The sequence below is a fragment of the Oncorhynchus keta genome, unplaced genomic scaffold (assembly GCF_023373465.1).
Source record: "Oncorhynchus keta strain PuntledgeMale-10-30-2019 unplaced genomic scaffold, Oket_V2 Un_contig_8101_pilon_pilon, whole genome shotgun sequence".
NCBI lineage: Eukaryota > Metazoa > Chordata > Actinopteri > Salmoniformes > Salmonidae > Oncorhynchus > Oncorhynchus keta.
This window is the reverse complement of record NW_026289860.1, coordinates 125,719-150,127: the sequence shown is the minus strand read 5'-3', so window position 1 is coordinate 150,127 and position 24,409 is coordinate 125,719. Positions and strand designations below refer to the sequence as shown.

The following is a 24,409-nucleotide window of genomic DNA, read 5'->3' as shown; positions in this document are numbered from 1 at the left end:
CAAATACCACTCCTCCAAATACCACTACTCCAAATACCACTACTCCAACCTGTTTGTGTGTTTTCTCCCCAGTGAGCCCCACCAACCTGTCACCCTACAACCTGCCAGGACCCAGCAGTATGAGTCGCTCCAACAGCATCCCTGCCCAGGACTCCTTTGACCTGTATGGAGAAGCCCACCTGGGGGGCAGCGCCACCTCTCTGGAGGACAGACCCCGGGGCATGAGCCGCTCTGGCTCCTTCAGGGACAGCACCGATGAAGGTAGGCCCAGACTGTGGTCCTATATATGCATTGTGTATATATATTAATAACTTGTCTGTGGAACGCTGCTTAGACCAAGAAGAAGTGATAGTCAGGGTTGAGTTCTCAGACTGAAGCTCAAAATGCACTGGACTAGGAACCCGACTTTTTCTGCTTCTCCTTTTAAAGAGAAGATTGGTGTTAACATTTTGGTAACGTGCTGGTGCCACTTGAAAGTAATGTTACTAGTCAATGACTCGGCCCTTTGAATTATCCAAACAAGTACTTCATTCGTACACAGCCACACACATGCCATTAGAATATGTTACTTTTACATGCAGATGAGATGGTGCTATTTATAGGACCACTGGTTATGTTCTCTTAATTCCTCTTCCTCACTCGCTCTCATGCTCTCTCGTTCTCTCGCTCTCTCTCTGTCTCTCTCTAGTCCATGGATCCTCACTGTCGCTGGTCTCCAGCACCTCGTCCCTGTACTCTGCGGTAAGTTGCGTTGTTTTCTCCAAACACACACAAACATTTAGACAATCATGCGTATGGCAGCCATGGGTGCTGTGTGTGATCCCGGTTAATTGGTGTCATTAGCCTAAAATTATTTCAGGAGACAATATGTAATACATTTTTCAGCAAACGACAGCCCTGCCCCACCTCGGGGGTTTGTGGTATATTGGCCATATACTACACCTCCTCGGACCTTAATACTTAAATATATCATACATGTTTATATTTAGGCAGTGCATCCAAGGTGATATAGGCAAATTCAAGCTTGGTGAAGGTGTGGATTTTTGGGGGCAAAGGCAACACTCCAGCTGCAGTCAAACTCGATGAGAAGACAGATCAGTTGAGGAAGATAATCAATTACTGGCGCTCTCCACCCCTTTCCTCCCCAGCAGAAAGTTCTAGAAAGGCCTGGAGAGGAGTTTAGACATTCACTGATTTCAGAGACTTGTTCTGAAAGTCTTCCTATGGGGCAGAAAGACAGCAAGCAGTTATTGTTTATTCTTCATTTCATTGTGTCGATGTTTGGTTGTGTTCATATTTTAATATTTTAATTGTAATTTCATGTTTATTTGTTTACATTACTATAATATTTATGTCAGTTATGATTTGAATTTCATCATACTTTTCTGTTTGCTATTTTATCATTTCTTCTCATCTTTGGCATTATCTAGTCATCAGTTTTGTTTAATCTCATCTGTTATCACTCAACACCTGGGGCGTGTTCAGTAGGCAGAAAACGTTGTGAAACGGGGCGGTACTATTTCAGCCTGTCCTATGAGAAACGTTTGTTTTCATTTTCCGTTGCAAAGCGTTTTGCTGCGATGCGCCCTAATGAGCACGACCCTGAAAAACACAACTGACAAAGAGCAATTTTATTAAAATCTCCTACGAAGAACATGATAAAAGTATCATGACACATTTTCCCAAAGTCATTACAACACCAATCATTCAGCCCAACAATATAAAGATAGACAAAACATATAGATGTCAATCAAAAGGCCATAGATGATAACCAATGAGAATGCTTGGCTTACACAAAAGTTTGGCACCCTGTTTTCAGGGCAGTGCAAAGTGTTGAGTTGCCATGGTTTCCCATTGCAGCAGCTTGAACCCACGTTTTCTTACTTCCAGGTTCTTTCCTTTCTGGCCAAGGTAAAGACTATGATGCTGTCAGCTATGATCTCTCCACACCACACAGACAACGTGTTTGTATGCCCACCACATGCTCTGATGCTGGTTGAATGTGGCAGATGTTCACACAGGTTTTTGGTTGGTGTGTGAAAAAACAACCAATGCTACTTGTGTGCAATGTTACCAATGTGTGTATATATTGCAATACATACATACAATGTATTATGTTAATTATCCCTGCCACATCGTTTACATATGACTTGATTGGCCAAAATCAAACGTTGTGTAAGTTGTTAGTACAGTCTGACCTGACTTGAAATGACACCACAGTCAACGACTTCCCAACACACGCAATAACATCTGCTAAATATGTGTATGTGACCAATAACATTTGATTTATTTTAATTTGATGCATCAAGAGCTGCCTTAGCATTTGCTTTCACTTCCGGGCGTCATCTATGGCCTTCTGGCTCCTGCATCATACTCCATCAAAAGCTCAACCCCAATGATCTACTCATTATGACAATGGGCATTCATTGCATCCATAAAGTCGCTGTCAGAAGTGAATCATTGTTCATACAACGTGGCTTTTTCCTGCACATCTTAACGACATGTCTTCTCTCCCAAACAGACAGAGGAAAAGGCACATTCTGAGGTAAGTGGCTTGGCTTGGTGAGGGACAAAATGTCTCCTGTCTGTCTGATTGGTCTCTGTCTGGTCTATCTAATCTGTCTGGTCTGTCTGGTCTGTCTGTCTGTCTGGTCTTCAGTCTATCTGGTCAGCCTGGTCTATCTAGTCTGTCAGCCTGGTCTGGTCTGTCTATCTCTCTCTGTCTGTCTCTGTCTATTTGTCTATCTAGTCTCTCTGGTCTGTCTATCTGTCTATCTAGTCTGTCTCTGGTCTGTCTAGTCTTCTGTTGTCTCTCTGTCTGTCTCTCTGTTTGTCTATCTAGTCTGTCTCTCTGGTCTGTCTGTCTGTCTGGTCTGGTCTGTCTGTCTCTCTGTTTGTCTATCTAGTCTGTCTCTCTGGTCTGTCTAGTCTGTCAGTCTCTCTGTTTGTCTATCTAGTCTGTCTTCTGTCTCTGGTCTGTCAGTCTCTCTGTTTGTCTATCTAGTCTGTCTCTCTGGTCTGTCTGTCTGTCAGTCTCTCTGTTTGTCTATCTAGTCTGTCTCTCTGGTCTGTCTGGTCTGTCAGTCTGTTTGTCTATCTAGTCTGTCTCTCTGGTCTGTCTGGTCTGTCAGTCTCTCTGTTTGTCTATCTAGTCTGTCTAGTCTCTCTGTTTGTCTATCTAGTCTGTCTCTCTGGTCTGTCTGGTCTGTCAGTCTCTCTGTCTATCTAGTCTGTCAGTCTCTCTGTTTGTCTATCTAGTCTGTCTCTCTGTCTAGTCTCTCTGTTTGTCTATCTAGTCTGTCTCTCTGGTCTGTCTGGTCTGTCAGTCTCTCTGTTTGTCTATCTAGTCTGTCTCTCTGGTCTGTCTGGTCTGTCAGTCTCTCTGTTTGTCTATCTAGTCTGTCTCTCTGGTCTGTCTGGTCTGTCAGTCTCTCTGTTTGTCTATCTAGTCTGTCTCTCTGGTCTGTCTGGTCTGTCAGTCTCTCTGTTTGTCTATCTAGTCTGTCTCTCTGGTCTGTCTGGTCTGTCAGTCTCTCTGTTTGTCTATCTAGTCTGTCTCTCTGGTCTGTCTGTCTGTCAGTCTGTCTATCTAGTCTGTCTCTCTGGTCTTCTGTCTGTCAGTCTCTCTGTTTGTCTATCTAGTCTGTCTCTCTGGTCTGTCTGGTCTGTCAGTCTCTCTGTTTGTCTATCTAGTCTGTCTCTCTGGTCTGTCTGGTCTGTCAGTCTCTCTGTTTGTCTATCTAGTCTGTCTCTCTGGTCTGTCTGGTCTGTCAGTCTCTCTGTTTGTCTATCTAGTCTGTCTCTGGTCTGTCTGGTCTGTCAGTCTCTCTGTTTGTCTATCTAGTCTGTCTCTCTGGTCTGTCTGGTCTGTCAGTCTCTCTGTTTGTCTATCTAGTCTAGTCTGTCTCTCTGTTTCTGGTCTGTCAGTCTCTCTGTTTGTCTATCTAGTCTGTCTCTCTGGTCTGTCTGGTCTGTCAGTCTCTCTGTTTGTCTATCTAGTCTGTCTCTCTGGTCTGTCTGGTCTGTCAGTCTCTCTGTTTGTCTATCTAGTCTGTCTCTCTGGTCTGTCTGGTCTGTCAGTCTCTCTGTTTGTCTATCTAGTCTGTCTCTCTGGTCTGTCTGGTCTGTCAGTCTCTCTGTTTGTCTATCTAGTCTGTCTCTCTGGTCTGTCTGGTCTGTCAGTCTCTCTGTTTGTCTATCTAGTCTGTCTCTCTGGTCTGTCTGGTCTGTCAGTCTCTCTGTTTGTCTATCTAGTCTGTCTCGTCAGTCTCTCTATTTGTCTATCTAGTCTGTCTCTCTGGCCTATCTGGTCTGTCTGGTCAGTCTCTCTATTTGTCTATCTAGTCTGTCTCTCTGGCCTATCTGGTCTGTCTGGTCAGTCTCTCTATTTGTCTATCTAGTCTGTCTGGTCAGTCTCTCTGTTTGTCTGTCTGGTCTGCCTCGTCTGGTCTGTCTTGTCAGTCTCTCTATTTGTCTATCTAGTCTGTCTCTCTGGTCTGTCTGGTCTGTCTGGTCAGTCTCTCTGTTTGTCTATCTAGTCTGTCTCTGGTCTGTCTGTTTGTCTCTGTCTGTCTCTCTGGTCTGTCTGGTCTGTCAGTCTCTCTGTTTGTCTATCTAGTCTGGTCCGGTCAGATCTCCATAATGAAAGATAACAATCAAAGCACGAGCAGTGATATATGTATCCACTTTGTCCACAATCAGGTTCTGGTCTATCAGTGGCGGACCTAAAACTTGTTTATATAACCTTGGACTTGGTGTCCAAGTCAAATCTCTTTGACCCTATGGTGCATTGCTTGTCATTGGCCAGTCTTTTAAACAACCAGGCATTTGAATAGAACCAAACAGCACTTTGACTTGATCTTTACCACACGTCATGCTGACAGTCAGGGACAAACATCATTAATACACCCTATTCTATATCCTTCTCTGTGGTTTCACTTCACACCCTAGTCAGTTATCACTGGCTTTTCTCTCATTACAATGACTTCCTGTTTCTGTTTGCACCCTACATGAACACGTTAGTTAAAGCCCACAGGTATAATGCTTTATTACTTGTTAAAACCATGGTTGAGTCTTTTTAAAATGCATTATACCAGTCAGGTTTAAAGAAAGTGTCACCAAAGTGACAACTAGCCTAATGTGTTTAGATGCTTGTACACGTTTTCCCCTTTTATTGGCTAATTTGTCCAAGACTGTACTGTTGTTTATGTGTGAGAGATTGCCTTATTGGCTAATGGTTTAAAGTGGTAACCGTGAGGAAACATGCTGCTTTGTCATCATCGTAACAGACATCTCTCTCACCATATCTTCTGTTTGGACTAAGCCTGCATCATAGAGTTAATTATATTCTTCTCTTTTCAATCAAGGGTCAAACAGGCCAAAATACCACGGTAATCCCCACTTACGTTCACACTTACATTCACCCCATTGTTTTATACTGTGGCAATGAGACAGACTTTACATCAATGTTTTCAAATGGATGTTTACTAGGCAGCTGGTACACCAGGTTTTGGATTTGCATTTGAAGGGATGGAATCGAAGATAGGCATGCTCTGTTGTATTTTCAATCAGTCCTGGTTTTTTTTAGGAGAGACGTGATCGTCATGGTAATCTGTTATGTTTTTCCCCACCCAAACAGCAAATCAGGAAACTGCGACGAGAGCTGGACGCCTCCCAGGAAAAGGTTGCGACCCTCACATCTCAGCTGTCTGCCAATGTAAGTGCCTCTTACTTCAACAAACACTGAGCAGTCAAAACGTCTGCCTCGTGGTTCATTTGCATCCTAGCCTGTCAGAGAGGTTCGGGGGGAAACTCTGCCTTTGCCAAACCCTTGAATGTAAATCAGTCTAGACACCCACTAATTCCCTTTCTCTCTCTGACTCAAAGGTTTCTTAAGCTTCTGATGAAATGTTTTGAAGTCTGGGTTGTTGTTTTTTTCGAACACGGCTCGAATATGCGGCTTGTTTACCGGGAATTGTCCTGCGAAGCAGGCCTCATCCTGTGGGGCAGCAATATAGAGCGGCCTAGCAAGAACATGCAGATTCAGCAAAACAGAGAGAGGGGGCTTGTGAGCCCAGTTGGCAGGGAGGAAGTGTATTATACAGAGTGAGAGAGAAACCTGAGAACCCAAAGCCTATCAGGTCTCTGTGGAGAGATGGGCGTTCCTGTCTCTCTCTCAGTGCTGGGCCCTGCGTGAAGCGTCTGATCAAGTAGTAGGCTGACAGGGTCTTCACCAGGGTCTCTGACTTTGATCGAGGAGTTCTACATCTCCAGGCACTAAGGCACCACACTGCCAAGTAACTTCCAACTAGCTTTTGTGTTCACTGTGTGACTCATACAGACCCCAGATGTCTTTGTAGAAAAGTTGCATTGTTTAATATATGAGAGAGCTTTTTTTAGATGCCTTTGTGTATATATACTGAACAAAAATATAAATGCATCGGTGTTGGTCCCATGTTTCATGAGCTGAAATAAAAGATCCCAGACATTTTCCACACGCACAAGTAACTTATTTCTCTCTAATTTATTGCACAAATCTGTTTACATCCCTGTTTGTGAGCATTTCTACTTTGCCAAGATAATCCATCCACCTGACAGGTGTGGCATATCAAGAAGTTGATTAAACAGCATAATCATTACACAGTTGCACCTTGTGCTGGGGACAATAAAAGGTCACTCTAAAATGAGCAGTTTTGTCACACAATACAATGCCACGTATACTACCGTTCAAACGTTTGGGGTCACTTGGAAATGTCCTTGTTTTTTAAAGAAAAACACATTTTTTTTGTCCATTTAAAATAACATCAAATTGATCAGAAATACAGTGTAGACATTGTTAATGTTATAAATGACTATTGTAGCTGGAAACGGCTGATTTTTTTTTAATGGAATATCTACATAGGCGTACAGAGGCCCATTATCAGCAACCATCACTCCTTTGTTCCAATGGCACGTTGTTAGCTAATCCAAGTTTAGCATTTTAAAAGGCTAATTGATCATTAGAAAACCCTTTTTGCAATTATGTTAGCATAGCTGAAAACCTTTTTTAGCCTTTTAAAATGATAAACTTGGATATCCACCAGAGCTGTTGCCAGAGAATTGAACGTTCATTTATCTACTATACATTGCCTCCAACGTCGTTGTAGAGAATTTGGCAGCACGTCCAACCGGCCTCACAACCGCAGACCACCTGTAACCATGCCAGCCCAGGACCTCCACATCTGGCTAATTCACCTGCGGAATCGTCTGAATCCAGCCACCAGGACAGCTAATGAAACTGAGGAGTATTTCTGTCTGTAATAAAGCCCTTTTGTGGGGTAAAACTCATTCTGATTGGCTGGGCCTGGTTCCCCAGTGGGTAGGCCTATGCCCACCCATGCCAAGAGTGTACAAAGCTGTCATCAAGACAAATGGTGGCTACTTTGAAGAATCTGGTTACTACATGATTCCATGTGTTATTTCATAGTTTTGATGTTTTCACTATTATTCTACAATGTAGAAAATAGTACAAATAAAGAAAACCCTTGAATATATATATATACATTACCTCATGCCTTTCCTGGGCTCCTGATCCTAATCTGTTCCAGTAGCGTCATCCCCACCAGACCCATACACTCTCTCTGGTACCGGATGGTGTCTGGTACCGGATGGTGTCTGGTACCGGATGGTGTCTGGTACCCAAGCTTCATGGCCCATGCTGTGCATTGGAACAACATTTTCTCTCCGGAGACTCCAGTGGTTGAAACATGCACTGCAGCATTGATTAAGGGCAGCGTTTCAGGTGCTGTAATCTGATTTGTTTGGGAGAGATACTGCATCTTCAGCAGGTGCATACTGTATGTTTGCAGTCATGTTCTCCTGAACGGCTGATTAAATATAAATCCCACTTAGAGAGAGGCACTGTTTTGTCATTGAACGAATGAGAAGAGCTGTGAGTGTGGTGTCTGCTGATTGATGTCATCGTAGATTGACCCTAATCACATTTACAGATTTATCAGTCATTGAGTCATTTAGCAGACCCTCTTATCCAGAGCCACTCAGTTATTTAGCAGACCCTCTTATCCAGAGCCACTTACAGTAGTGAGTCATTTAGCAGACCCTCTTATCCAGAGCCACTTACAGTAGTGAGTCATTTAGCAGACGCTCTTATCCAGAGCCACTTACAGTAGTGAGTCATTTAGCAGACCCTCTTATCCAGAGCCACTTACAGTAGTGAGTCATTAGCAGACGCTCTTATCCAGAGCCACTTACAGTAGTGAGTCATTTAGCAGACCCTCTTATCCAGAGCCACTTACAGTAGTGAGTCATTTAGCAGACGCTCTTATCCAGAGCCACTTACAGTAGTGAGTCATTTAGCAGACCCTCTTATCCAGAGCCACTTACAGTAGTGAGTCATTTAGCAGACGCTCTTATCCAGAGCCACTTACAGTAGTGAGTCATTTAGCAGACCCTCTTATCCAGAGCCACTTACAGTAGTGAGTCATTTAGCAGACCCTCTTATCCAGAGCCACTTACAGTAGTGAGTCATTTAGCAGACCCTCTTATCCAGAGCCACTTAAAGTCATTCCCCTGTGGAATCAAACCCGCAACCCTGGAGTTGCAGGCGCTGTGCTCCAGCAGCTGAGCTGTACAGGACACTAATGGACTGTATGTAAGACGCTCATTTACTGTATCTGCTCACTGCCTTTGTAATATGTTAACATGGAAATTAATATTTTGACCTTTTTGGAATAAGGAATATTTTTAATAAAGGACTATTCGTTGTGTCACCTTCAGCATGGTCCTAGCAGGTCAGTCTGGCCTGATTTGTAGCTAAAATGGCAGCCACATCAGGCACACAGTTGTATGTGTATAGTCACATATGGTTAGAGAAGCTCTCCCACGTCCACGTCAATCTATTTCATGTTTGTTTGAGTTTTCTTTGATTAGAACAGAGCCGAATGAGGAAAACCCAGCATCCTGGAAAAAGGATTAAAAAGAACGTTGTAGAAGCGTCTTGGTATTGTACTGAGAGGTTTATAGAGAGGTTTATATTATCCTCAGAAGAGATTCCATTCCTTGCCTTGGCTGTCATTAAAGTGGGTTTAAGAGGTGGGTGTATATCTCTGCGCTCTACTTACCTACCTACCTTACCCTAATTCTCCTTCCTTTACCCTCTGTCACTCTCTCTGTTTCCTTTCCTTCTCACTCCTTTCCCTCTCTCACTCCTTTCCCTCTCTCACTCCTTTCTCTCCTCTCTAGATTGCCCTCCCTCTCTCTCTTATCCCCTCCCCTCTACCTCTTTTTGTCCCTTTCTCTTTGGGGATTTGGGAATTAGTATATCTAGCCGTCTGTGCTGGCTTGTTCTACAGTAGTCATGCTGCTGTGTGTGTGTGGATGGGTAGAGCAGAGAGGGCTCTGAGGATGGCGTCGACACTGGGCAGCAGCAGTAGTAGTAGGGGCAGCTCTCTGGCCGGTTCGCTGGTCTGGCCACCCCTCAACCACTACCCCGGCTCCCAACAGAGGCCCCAGGGCAGGGGTCGCAAGGCCAAAGGCCAGGCGCGAGATGCGTGGACAGCTTCACAGCCCTACCCACAGGGCGGACAGGTGGGCAGCCGCGGTGGGTGTATGTCACATGATGGAGGGGCTGACGGGATTGGACGGATTACATTTTGCAAAGGTTATATGCAATTCAGCCAGAGAGGAGAGAAGAGGACCAATATGGTGGTGTTGGCTTATTGGTGTAGGACTGTGATTACTGTGTGGCTACTCCTCCGCTCTATTGAGCTGAGATTTTCTTATCTGTGGGCACGCTGCCTGGCTCTGTGTGACTCACTGGTCCTGACAGGTGTCTGAGGCTCCATGCTGTGGAGTTGCGTGGGTGTGAGCTCACACTGTTCTGTCTGTTTCTCTCTCTGTCACACACATGCACACACACAATTACTATTCTTGTATTTTCTAGGTGAGGACTTATCACCCCCCACCACACACACACACACACACACACACACACACACTATCCTCACAGTGCTATCCCATTTTCATGGAGCTTTACTTCCATCAGGCTCAGAGCAGCAGATTGTGTCATGCTGCTAAACATTCCGCACCCTTCAGTTTGTCGCCAGTGTTTCTTCAGGTGAAAAAAAATAACTCAGGCGCCGTTAAAGCAATGCTAAACCTTCCCTGACCTGTGTACAAGAAGATATGCCCACTTTTCACTTTGCTTTAGGTCTGGGTTCAGCTGTGTTTTTGTGCATGTTCAAATCACCAGTTGGCTGTGAAAATCAGTCCTAATCATGGATGTTGTTGTCGCTGCTGCTGTTGTCTTCAGAGAAAGTGAAGGTTCACAGCTTTCAGAAGAGCAGACGTGGTGTAGCTCCCACTTGTTCTGTACGTCATGTCTTCTCTGGACCTTATGTTTTAACTTCCAGTCCATCACATCAAAGCTTTCACCCTGGACCAGTGGTGGAGTGGGTAGCATGCAGCAGGCTCCGCGTTGCCGTGGTAAAGTGCAAGCTGTAACTAGTGGGAATGTTCCTAGTGTGTTGGTTCAGATACAGAAATAAACATGATCGTCCAGCCAGTCAGTCAGCGCTGGTGGTTCAACAGAGGGATGACTTGACTCAGTCTATCAGAGCTGAGGGTCCCTGGGGAGAGGGGAGACTCATGAGAAACACGGGGGAACATGAAGAGGGCGAGAGAGAGAAATAGCCTACACCCTCAAGTCGCATCGATTCTTCTCCTATATGTTTAAGTGGCTATCTAACAATGGATTTTCCACACTGTTTGCTCAATGTGTGTTTGTGGATCATCTTGAATCCACCTGGTGAAAAGGTTGTTCCACCTACAGAGAATGGTATATTTATAGGACTTCAGGAAAATGTGACAGAAAATGTGCAAATGTAACGTTGTCTCTTCATGCCTACTTTAATGACCCGTCCAGTGCTTTTGTTGTCGGTGTTGAACTCTGACCTCTGTGTTGGCAGGCTCACCTGGTGGCAGCCTTTGAGAAGAGCCTGGGGAACATGACCTGTCGCCTAACGAGCCTCACCATGACAGCTGAGCAAAGGTACGTGCCTCTTTCTGTTGCTGCGTCCCACCGCTACCAGACACCTTCTCATGTATGAAGTCACGGCTTTAGTGTTTCATCGTCTCTGAGAAGTCTGCCTGTTTGTGCACATCACTGTTAATCCATGGTCCTTTACACTTTACTATAACATTAACTTATAGAGGTGTTATAGAGCATTCATAAGGTCTTCATAAGCACTACATAACGTACCCTAAATCATTTAGAATCATCCTGTGTCGTGCCCATGGCACATTTACCACGCTTTATACAGCATGACTTTTTCTTATGAATGATTTCTGTATAGACCTCTTGTTGAAGGCTTCATTACGTTAGACGCTATGTTAAAGGACAATTCCACCCAAAAAACTGTCTCTCGGGATTTGTTTCATTAGTCCATTGTCATATGATGCAAAACTCATGATGCGGGGATGATTTCTGTATTTTTAAAGTTCACTATCCTCACAACTTTATTGCTGACAAGCAAAACATTTTGGGACTATGTCAACAATGGACCAATGAAACAAATACCAAAATATAGTTTTTGGGTGGTTTTCCTTGAAGTTTAGTGTGGGACCATTTCCACTCTTACTTGAAGATGTAACTTGTCACACATGTATCCTGATCCAGGACATTGGTTTCGCTCCATACTCTGCAGAGTTATTTCTTCAGGGGCGTGTACTGAATGATGCTATACTCATAGACAGATGTCAGACCACATTAGAGATGACAGAAGTGTTTGTTACGGGTTCGTAAATTGGCAGCGCTTGAGTGGGATTAGGGTCTGGGAGAAGAACCCAGATAGGGTAACGTCATCCAGCTCTAAAACCAGGATCAGTGAAAGAATGGTGCATGTGTTTGTAAATGTAAAGCCGTCCTTGTGATGAAACGTGAGCGTTTCCGCCTGTCCGCCCGCCGTGGAAACCCTACTCATAACATTGACGAGCTGTGGCAGCCCTAATCCTGGATCAATTCAACCAGAGATTCTAGAGGGACGTCTTTGTTAAGCAAGCTGCCTGCGCCTCCCAACTTTTAATTAAGACTGAAACCCTATCACAAGCCCACAGTGGTTTTGGGGGAATTGGAGCGATGTTGCCTTATATCTAATCATGTGGGTTTAATAGAGGAGCCGTGTAGGTTTTATCCAAGCAGGTGGGCGGAGGGTAAAACTCTATTGCCAAACCTTATCTTCTTAAACCTGCTTATGGTCTATCTCAGTGTGCTTTTGAGGCAGGAATATTTGACTGAGTTATTTAGATTGAGAATTGAGAGAATAGTGCCCCTGGCCGAAATGAAGATGTTTCTCTTCAACAGGATTAGTGAACAAAAAGGTCTCATTCAAGATCCACCTAAAGCACATTTGTTATTTTTGGGGGACTCCAAATGGTGTTTCTGCAGTATATCTATAATCAAGCAATCAAATTGTTTTCAATTGTGCAGTTTGGTATTGTCTGTGGTGTGGTGGTGCTGTGGAGATTGGTATGGTCTGTGGTGCGGTGGAGATTGGTATGGTCTGTGGAGATTGGTATGGTCTGGTGGAGATTGGTATGGTCTGTGGTGTGGTGGTGCTGTGGAGATTGGTATGGTCTGTGGTGGTGTGGAGATTGGTATGGTCTGTGGTGTTGTGGAGATTGGTATGGTCTGTGGTGTGCTGTGGAGATTGGTGTGTGGTGTTGTGAGATTGGTGTGTGCTGTGGAGATTGGTGTGTGCTGTGGAGATGGTGTGTGCTGTGGAGATTGGTATGGTCTGTGGTGTTGTGGAGATTGGTATGGTCTGTGGTGTTGTGGAGATTGGTATGGTCTGTGGTGTTGTGAGATTGGTATGGTCTGTGGTGTTGTGGAGATTGGTATGGTCTGTGGTGTTGTGGAGATTGGTATGGTCTGTGGTGTGGTGCTGTGCAGGTTGGTATTGTCTGTGGTGCTGTGGAGGTTGGTATTGTCTGTGGTGCTGTGGAGGTTGGTAATTGTCTGTGGTGTGGTGGTGCTGTGGAGGTTTATTGTCTGTGGTGTGGTGGTTCTGTGGAGGTTGGTATTGTCTGTGGTGTGGTGATGCTGTGGAGGTTGATCTGTGGCGCTGCTTCTCTTCCTCAGGAGTCGGAGCTGGCTGAGCTGAGAGAGACCATGAGGCGCTGAAAGCCCAGAACACAGACGCCCAGACAGCCATCCAAGTGGCCCCCTCAACGGCCCCGACCACCTACACAAAGGTAGCGCCGCCAGAGGAGAACACTCCATATGCGCTAGTGTGGGCAAGAACTCTTCCTCTTGATCGACCCACACATTTCAAACTCTGTCCCTCTTTACTCATGAGAGCAGCCATACACCACTCTAGAATGTTCAGAGCATCCATACACCACTCTAGAATGTTCAGAGCAGCCATACACCCTCTAGAATGTTCAGAGCAGCCATACACCACTCTAGAATGTTCAGAGCAGCCATACACCACTCTAGAATGTTCTGAGCAGCCATACACCCCTCTAGAATGTTCAGAGCAGCCATACACCCTCTAGAATGTTCAGAGCAGCCATACACCCCCTCTAGAATGTTCAGAGCAGCCATACACCACTCTAGAATGTTCAGAGCAGCCATACACCCCTCTAGAATGTTCAGAGCAGCCATACACCCCTCTAGAATGTTCAGAGCAGCCATACACCCCTCTAGAATGTTCAGAGCAGCCATACACCACTCTAGAATGTTCAGAGCAGCCATACACCACTCTAGAATGTTCAGAGCAGCCATACACCACTCTAGAATGTTCAGAGCAGCCATACACCCCTCTAGAATGTTCAGAGCAGCCATACACCACTCTAGAATGTTCAGAGCAGCCATACACCACTCTAGAATGTTCAGAGCAGCCATACACCACTCTAGAATGTTCAGAGCAGCCATACACCACTCTAGAATGTTCAGAGCAGCCATACACCACTCTAGAATGTTCAGAGCAGCCATACACCCCTCTAGAATGTTCAGAGCAGCCATACACCCTCTAGAATGTTCAGAGCAGCCATACACCCTCTAGAATGTTCAGAGCAGCCATACACCCCCTCTAGAATGTTCAGAGCAGCCATACATCCCTCTAGAATGTTCACCCTCTTTGAAAGTTGATCTCAAACACCTGGCGCTTGGGAGTTAGACTGGGTAGGTACTAAAAAGCGGGTTGTCTTGTGCTTCCAGATCTGCGGATTAGGCGGCAACACTCGTCGGAGAGCATGTCCAGCATCAACAGTGCAGCAGTCACTCATCCCTGGGCAGCGCCAAAGACCTAGAGGACAAGAAGAAGAAGAAGAAGAGCTGGGTAAGTTAGTGAGTGAAGAAATCCCACGGGAGAAGGAGAGGAGGAGGGTTTCTTGGCTCGAATAGACGTCTCCATGCAGTGCACTTCACTCTAACCTCTGAACCATCTAAACCATGCCAGTCTCACACTCCTTTCTACTGAGAAGTCATACATTGTCATAACTGTGACTTGTAATTCCACTCCCTTTCTCACGCTCTCCTAACCCTAACCCTCTGCCAGGGAAAAGAGAGAGGCAACAAGGTGAATATGAAACCCCCCATCCTCTCGCATGTCTATGACAGAGTGAATGACTGAGATAAAGAAGGGTAACACTTTTGTACAAGGATCACATAATGGGCACTAATCTCCCTAAGTGTATAATTGTGTATATAAGTAGATAAATAAGTAGATAAACCTTTATTCTATAGTGTTAGCCAGTCGTTAGTCCTTCATTCAGTGTTTCCTGTACTCATTCATGTGTAAAGAAGAAAACACTAAATAAAGCCTAATAAAATGTGTTAATAATACCAACTAAAGGCTTAATTCACTATTTCAAATAGTGCCTAATGTGATCCATATACCCGAAAGGGACAGATACTTATTTAAGAATGAATCAGTGCTGTCCCACTTTGTTGCCTTAAGTCCCCCAGTCAGTGTACCACTTGATTAAGCGTACAGTCAATCTCTCCTCGTAATATTAAGCTTCTTTCCCCTCTCCTTCTGTGTGCAGTTACACTTCTGCCTCCCATGGAGAAAATATGACACACCCTATTTGAGAAACGCATTCATTCAAAAAAATCCACGTTTTTGTAAATCCTCCCTCTACCCTGTGTTTTTCTGCCGGTAATACAGTTTCCTGCTGGTTAATGACTACTATTTTGCGAGGACCCTCTGAATAATTTTTCATTACATTCAATAATTACTCATACATTCTTATAATAAGATTCAGTACAGAAGACAACCCCACTTCAGGAGTATACAATCTGACCTCCATACTATCTCTTCTGGGAAACAGACCATGATGAACGGCTAAATGTTCGTCAAGGAGTACGACCAGCATCTTTACAACTGCTCAATTCTCTTTCCCAATCCTTCCCAGACTCTGAGCCAGAGAAAGCTCAACCCATGCTCATAAATAAAATCTGCTTCTTATTTATGCAGCTATTCATATTAATTTGCCTATAAAATCTGCCTCTGTGCCACTGTGGCCTGAAACACTGGGAGTGTGTGACTCAGAGGTTAATGAAGTGCCTGTGATCTGGCTGAAGAGGGCATCACTAACAGCAGGGAGCGGGACATGGGCACACACACACACACACACATCAAGTGCAGTTTCCTGGATCCATTCTTCAACTTGTACAGGAAACAAATGTCTCCTTCTTCCGGCTCCATTGTGGCTCCAGATGTTCTTTAACATGGGGGGAAAGTCTGCAGTCGCACTGAAAATGATGTGATTGTGCTATGGCTCCTCCTCCAAACAAGGGAGAGATATGAGGCAGCTCAGCTCTGAGTGCCACAACGAAAATGCCCCAGACCTCAGGAACTAGTCGCCAGTTAAATGGAGTTTTAAAGTGGCAAGGGAGGTATTTTGGGGTATGACAGTTGAACAAAGCTCATTAGGTATTTATAAGCTATATTCTTCAAAAATCAATATATATATATCATTCATTTGAAAGTTAAAAAATGGATGTACTAATCTCAGATTGCCCCTTTAAAGATAATGGTGGCCCTAGCGGTAATACAGTAGTGATGATGTGTGGGTCAGTGGAGGGGCGTGTTCTTGTGGTAACAGTAGTGATTGTTCTATCCTCAGGTGGCTGACTCCATCCCAGCACAGGTTAGTTGTACTGAGGCGTCCTACTGTCCGTATGCTGTGGTGACCACCCCTCTTCCTCCTCTCTCCTTTCCTCCTCAGTTCTTCAACGTTTTCTCCTTCTACAACTGTTTGGCATGGAAACAGCCCCCTCTCTCTTCCTCCATTTTGACTGCCTGTTTGTTTCTAGTTCCAGGACCTTAAAAAGTCTGGCTCCTCCCCTGCATTCCTCATTACTCCTCCATACAGTCTGGCTCCTCCCTGCATTCCTCATTCCTCCAGTCTGGCTCCTCCGCTGCATTCCTCATTCCTCCTCCATACAGTCTGGCTCCTCCCTGCATTCCTCATTCCTCCTCCATACAGTCGCCCTTGATTGGATCCCTCTCTCGCCCTTGATTGAGTTGCCTTGCGTTCCCTCTCTCTGATGGTGACTGTTGCCTAAGAACAGCACTGACCCGATAGGAAATGATCTCTGTTCAGTTGGAGAGATGGGCGATGTTGATGTTTTGGTGTTTCTCTTGCAGTTGCGGAGCTCGTTCAAGCAGGCCTTCAGTAAGAAGAAGGGCAACAAGCCTCAGTCTCCCCACGACGACATCGAAGAGATGACAGACACATCACTGCCGTCCTCGCCCAAGCTACAGCATGCTAACAGACAGGACAGCTTCCCAACACTACTCTCCTCAGCCTCTACCACAGAGTGAGTATACTGTAATATACACACATGGCAGATAGCCTAGCGGTAAGAGCGTTGGGCCAGTAACTGAAAGGTCGCTAGTTCGAATCCGCGAGACGACAAGGTGAAGAATTGTCCCTTGTGCAAGGCACTTAACCCTAATTGCCCCAGGGTCACTGTTGATAATGGCTGACCCTGGATGTGACCCTACCCCCCGATGTCTCAGGGGGAGTTGGGATATGCAAAAAAACACATTTCTCATGAAGACATGTATGAATACACACTTGTACATGTGTGAAACAGGACAAATCTAATCACCCACCTCATTATTATTATTACAAACAGGCTACATCCCAATCTACATACAACACATACTTCAGTGTCCATGTCTTGGCACATGTTGTTTTTCTTCTGAATTCACCCACTCTTTTTTTATGTCTCTTCTTGTTCACCTTGTTTCTCCATTTCATATGTCTATCTGTCCAGTAACAAGTGCCTTTGTGATAGCAAGCCCCTCCCCATTTGGATGTCAAAGAGAAGGCTAAACGGTCATGTGGTCTACAAGCACAGATCTCGGTAACAGGCTGTGTGTGGCTGGCACGCTGTTGGGAGTGTGAAGTGCTTAACTCAGCCTGCTTTTATCTTTGGCTGGCTCCCAAATGGCACGTTAGTCCCTATATTGTACACTCTAGGACCCATAGGGCTCTGGTCAAATGTAGTGCACTATGTAGGGAATAGGGTGCTCTTTTTGGACTTAACCTTTCTCTCTCACAAAGGGCCCCAATCAGGCCACGACGCAAAAAATATAATGCACCAGAATGTGAGCCGCGTACACAAATATTAAAATCACTTGTAGCAGTCATGGGAGAGGATATTATATTTCCGTGCTTACTGATACTGCTGGTGAATTGGCCATGTACAGAAGGCTCCTCCATCTTGCTAATATCCTCAGCTGGCCATGCATTTGCCAGAAGCATGCTAGTTTCATTCACATCTGCTGTGTGTGGCCAGCTGGCTAGTTGGTTTGCCCTCACTTCTTTTGGAGGGTCCCTGACAGGATTTCCTAGCCGCGGAGGGTGATGCTCATGGTGTGGGTTTTGAAATCAATTTCCCATTTCAGATTGTAAACTCAGCTGTGACCTGCAGAGTTTGATAGTAGTGAATGACTTACATGGTAGCAGTAGTAGCAACACTGGATCTGTAGACAGACACCATCTTTGTCTTTGCTTGGCCAGATGGACCATTCCTATGATGGAGGATTCACTCATCCCCAATGCTCACCTGAACCCTGTGTGACCCCGTACCACCTATGTGTTTGTGTGTTTTCTAAGTATGTCTGCCATAACGGTTTCCTACTGACTCAATGGATCCTCTTTGACTGTTCAGCCGAGTTCTCTCCCTCGGGGTTGAGGTTCCCTCGGTGGACGCTCCCCATGCCTGTACTGTACTGTATGTGTAACTATCCCTGTTTGTAGTATTTCTAGCCTGTATGTGTAACTACCTCTGTTTGTAGTATTTCCAGCCTGTATGTGTAACTACCCCTGTTTGTAGTATTTCTAGCTTGTATGTGTAACTACCCTGTTTGTAGTATTTCTAGCTTGTATGTGTAACTACCCTTGTTTGTAGTATTTCTAGCTTGTGTGTAACTACCCCTGTTTGTAGTATTTCTAGCTTGTATGTGTAACTACCCCTGTTTGTAGTATTTCTAGCCCTGTGACCCCTGTGTGACCCCTTGCAGGCTGTGTGAGTGCACGGAGGCGGAGGCGGAGATCATCCTGCAGCTGAAGAACGAGCTGAGGGAGAAGGAACTGAAGCTGACAGACATCCGCCTGGAGGCTCTTAGCTCCGCCCACCACCTGGACCAGATCCGAGAGGCCATGAACCGTATGCAGGTGAGGAACCAGGTAGCCTGCTAAACGAATGCACAACCCAAACCATGGGGACCCACCAATGTTAATTAGCACTGACGTATATATCAAATCACTAATTGTACATATAGCCTTATTTTGTTGTTTAACACTAATCCAGTCCATTTCTTATCTGTTGTTTTATCTGTATGTATATTGTTTATGCTGTAAAAAAAAAAAAAAAAAAAAAACTTCAGGAGGAGACATTATTGGGTTACACCCAGAGAGACCTGTTTCCCAGGGGCCAGTGGGCCGTGACACTGTGCAGTTAGGGAGCTAAAGCAGCGTTTGGGGATTGTTCTGGCTCTTTGATGCCATGCCAGGAGTGACTGGGGTGGTCAGGGGGTTCAGGGGGAAGCCAACAAGCCGCGATGGCACCGTGGTCAACATACAATATAACCACTCAGACCACTAATTAGGTTTATCTGTCGGTGGGGCTGGCCGTGCCATACACCCAATCACCTTTCTGGTAGAGCAATGACAATGCATCTCATGACAAAGACCGAGGGGGACAGTGGCTTGGCCGTTGATTCCAACTCCCATGACAAAATGGCAACAACTGGAGAAGTCAGCGCTCTCTCCTCAGATATGTAGATAATCTACCCAGGCCCTTAATCTGGGATTTAGGTTTTAGCCCAGTACAAAGAGCTCTGTTGAGATTAAAGGGTCTCTCACAGCCAACAATGACGCTAATACTGATCCAGAATGATAACTATGGGCAGTCTGAATGCAAGGAAATTTCCATATTCTTCTAATCGGCTTACCTCTCAGTAGAATGACTTTATTTTTACATCGTGTTGGGCTCAGTTTCTGGATTGCTCTCTAAAAGCGTCCATTTGTGGTGACGTCATTGTCTCCCAACAGGTGGCATAGGCCTACATGATGAGTTATAACCATAGAAAGATGAATTACTAGACAGGACACTCAAATACGGTTGCTGGTCCACCCATCACAGAACATTGACTTGAAAGGGAATGTTCATTCTGGTAGTTCTATTTCTATAGTTTAGAAAAGCATCTGTCAGGAAACAACGACCGTGTCATTTAGAGTATCCTCCTGATGCTTATTCTCTGTCATTGGGCAGAATGAGATCGAGCTGCTGAAAGCGGAAAATGACCGGCTCAAGACGGAGGCACCACGCCAGCCGCCACGCCAGCCAAGATGGGCCGGCCGCCCTCTGAGACCTCCAGTACATCCTCGTCCTCCTCGCGCCAATCTCTGGGCCTGTCCCTCAACAACCTCAATATCACAGACACCATCATGTCAGGTGAGCCACAGCTTTGAGCCTGTCCATCAACAACCTCAACATCAACTGTGGTGACCCACCATAACCCTGTGACTCTACAACATGACAGACACCATGTCAGGTGACCCACCATAACCCTGTGACTCTACAACATGACAGACACCATGTCAGGTGACCCACCATAACCCTGTGACTCTACAACATGACAGACACCATGTCAGGTGACCCACCATAACCCTGTGACTCTACAACATCAGACACCATCATGTCAGGTGACCCACCATAACCCCGTGACTCTACATCATGACAGACACCATCATGTCAGGTGACCCACCATAACCCTGTGACTCTACAACATGACAGACACCATGTCAGGTGACCCACCATAACCCTGTGACTCTACAACATGACAGACACCATGTCAGGTGATCCACCATAACCCTGTGACTCTACAACATGACAGACACCATGTCAGGTGACCCACCATAACCCTGTGACTCTACAACATGACAGACACCATGTCAGGTGACCCACCATAACCCTGTGACTCTACAACATGACAGACACCATCATGTCAGGTGACCCACCATAACCCTGTGACTCTACAACATGACAGACACCATGTCAGGAGACCCACCATAACCCTGTGACTCTACAACATGACACACCATCATGTCAGGTGACCCACCATAACCCGGTGACTCTACAACATGACAGACACCATGTCATGTCAGGTGACCCACCATAACCCTGTGACTCTACAACATGACAGACACCATGTCAGGTGACCCACCATAACCCTGTGACTCTACAACATGACACACCATCATGTCAGGTGACCCACCATAACCCTGTGACTCTACAACATGACAGACACCATGTCAGGTGATCCACCATAACCCTGTGACTCTACAACATGACAGACACCATGTCAGGTGACCCACCATAACCCTGTGACTCTACAACATGACAGACACCATCATGTCAGGTGACCCACCATAACCCTGTGACTCTACATCATGACAGACACCATCATGTCAGGTGACCCACCATAACCCTGTGACTCTACAACATGACACACCATCATGTCAGGTGACCCACCATAACCCTGTGACTCTACAACATGACAGACATCATGTCAGGTGACCCACCATAACCCTGTGACTCTACAACATGACAGACACCATGTCAGGTGACCCACCATAACCCTGTGACTCTACAACATGACAGACACCATCATGTCAGGTGACCCACCATAACCCCGTGACTCTACAACATGACAGACACCATCATGTCAGGTGACCCACCATAACCCTGTGACTCTACAACATGACAGACACCATGTCAGGTGACCCACCATAACCCTGTGACTCTACAACATGACAGACACCATGTCAGGTGACCCACCATAACCCTGTGACTCTACAACATGACAGACACCATGTCAGGTGACCCACCATAACCCCGTGACTCTACAACATGACAGACACCATGTCAGGTGACCCACCATAACCCTGTGACTCTACAACATGACAGACACCATGTCAGGTGACCCACCATAACCCCGTGACTCTACAACATGACAGACACCATGTCAGGTGACCCACCATAACCCTGTGACTCTACAACATCAGACACCATCATGTCAGGTGATCCACCATAACCCCGTGACACTACAACATGACACACCATGTCAGGTGACCCACCATAACCCTGTGACTCTACAACATGACAGACACCATCATGTCAGGTGACCCACCATAACCCTGTGACTCTACAACATGACAGACACCATCATGTCAGGTGATCCACCATAACCCCGTGACTCTACAACATGACAGACATCATGTCAGGTGACCCACCATAACCCTGTGACTCTACAACATGACAGACACCATCATGTCAGGTGACCCACCATAACCCCGTGACTCTACAACATGACAGACACCATGTCAGGTGACCCACCATAACCCGTGACTCTACAACATGACAGACACCATCATGTCAGGTGACCCACCATAACCCTGTGACTCTACAACATGACAGACACCATGTCAGGTGACCCACCATAACCCCGACTCTACAACATGACAGACACCATCATGTCAGGTGACCCACCATAACCCTGTGACTCTACAACATGACAGACACCATCATGTCAGGTGACCCACCATAACCCTGTGACTCTACAACATGACAGACACCATCATGTCAGGTGATCCACCATAACCCTGTGACTCTACAACATGACAGACACCATCATGTCAGGTGATCCACCATAACCCCGTGACTCTACCATAACCCTGTGACTCTACAACATGACAGACACCATCATGTCAGGTGACCCACCATAACCCTGTGACTCTACAACATGACAGACACCATCATGTCAGGTGACCCACCATAACCCTGTGACTCTACAACATGACAGACACCATCATGTCAGGTGACCCACCATAACCCCGTGACTCTACAACATGACAGACACCATCATGTCAGGTGACCCACCATAACCCTGTGACTCTACAGACACCATGACAGACACCATCATGTCAGGTGACCCACCATAACCTACAACATGTGACTCTACAACATGACAGACACCATCATGTCAGGTGACCCACCATAACCCTGTGACTCTACAACATGACAGACACCATCATGTCAGGTGACCCACCATAACCCCGTGACTCTACAACATGACAGACACCGTGACTCTACAACATGACAGACACCATCATGTCAGGTGACCCACCATAACCCTGTGACTCTACAACATGACAGACACCATCATGTCAGGTGACCCACCATAACCCTGTGACTACAACATGACAGACACCATCATGTCAGGTGATCCACCATAACCCTGTGACTCTACAACATCAGACACCATCATGTCAGGTGACCCACCATAACCCTGTGACTCTACAACATGACAGACACCATGTCAGGTGACCCACCATAACCCCGTGACTCTACAACATGACAGACACCATCATGTCAGGTGACCCACCATAACCCTGTGACTCTACAACATGACAGACATCATGTCAGGTGACCCACCATAACCCTGTGACTCTACAACATGACAGACACCATGTCAGGTGACCCACCATAACCCTGTGACTCTACAACATGACAGACACCATCATGTCAGGTGACCCACCATAACCCCGTGACTCTACAACATGACAGACACCATGTCAGGTGACCCACCATAACCCCGTGACTCTACAACATGACAGACACCATCATGTCAGGTGACCCACCATAACCCTGTGACTCTACAACATGACAGACACCATCATGTCAGGTGACCCACCATAACCCTGTGACTCTACAACATGACAGACACCATCATGTCAGGTGACCCACCATAACCCCGTGACTCTACAACATGACAGACACCATGTCAGGTGACCCACCATAACCCTGTGACTCTACAACATGACAGACACCATCATGTCAGGTGACCCACCATAACCCCGTGACTCTACAACATGACAGACACCATGTCAGGTGACCCACCATAACCCCGTGACTCTACAACATGACAGACACCATCATGTCAGGTGATCCACCATAACCCTGTGACTACAACATGACAGACACCATGTCAGGTGATCCACCATAACCCTGTGACTCTACAACATGACAGACACCATCATGTCAGGTGACCCACCATAACCCCGTGACTCTACAACATGACAGACACCATCATGTCAGGTGACCCACCATAACCCTGTGACTCTACAACATGACAGACACCATCATGTCAGGTGACCCACCATAACCCTGTGACTCTACAACATGACAGACACCATCATGTCAGGTGACCCACCATAACCCTGTGACTCTACAACATGACAGACACCATGTCAGGTGACCCACCATAACCCTGTGACTCTACAACATGACAGACACCATCATGTCAGGTGACCCACCATAACCCCGTGACTCTACAACATGACAGACACCATGTCAGGTGACCCACCATAACCCTGTGACTCTACAACATGACAGACACCATCATGTCAGGTGACCCACCATAACCCTGTGACTCTACAACATGACAGACACCATCATGTCAGGTGACCCACCATAACCCTGTGACTCTACAACATGACAGACACCATCATGTCAGGTGACCCACCATAACCCTGTGACTCTACAACATGACAGACACCATCATGTCAGGTGACCCACCATAACCCTGTGACTCTACAACATGACAGACACCATCATGTCAGGTGACCCACCATAACCCTGTGACTCTACAACATGACAGACACCATGTCAGGTGACCCACCATAACCCTGTGACTCTACAACATGACAGACACCATCATGTCAGGTGACCCACCATAACCCCGTGACTCTACAACATGACAGACACATGTCAGGTGACCCACCATAACCCTGTGACTCTACAACATGACAGACACCATGTCAGGTG

General features: G+C 46.0%; 1 pseudogene; it reads left to right on the top strand.

The window, feature by feature from the left end:
* The window catches only part of LOC118379495 (neuron navigator 3-like), a 276,779-nt pseudogene that overhangs the window by 230,639 nt on the left and 21,731 nt on the right, over positions 1 to 24,409 (top strand).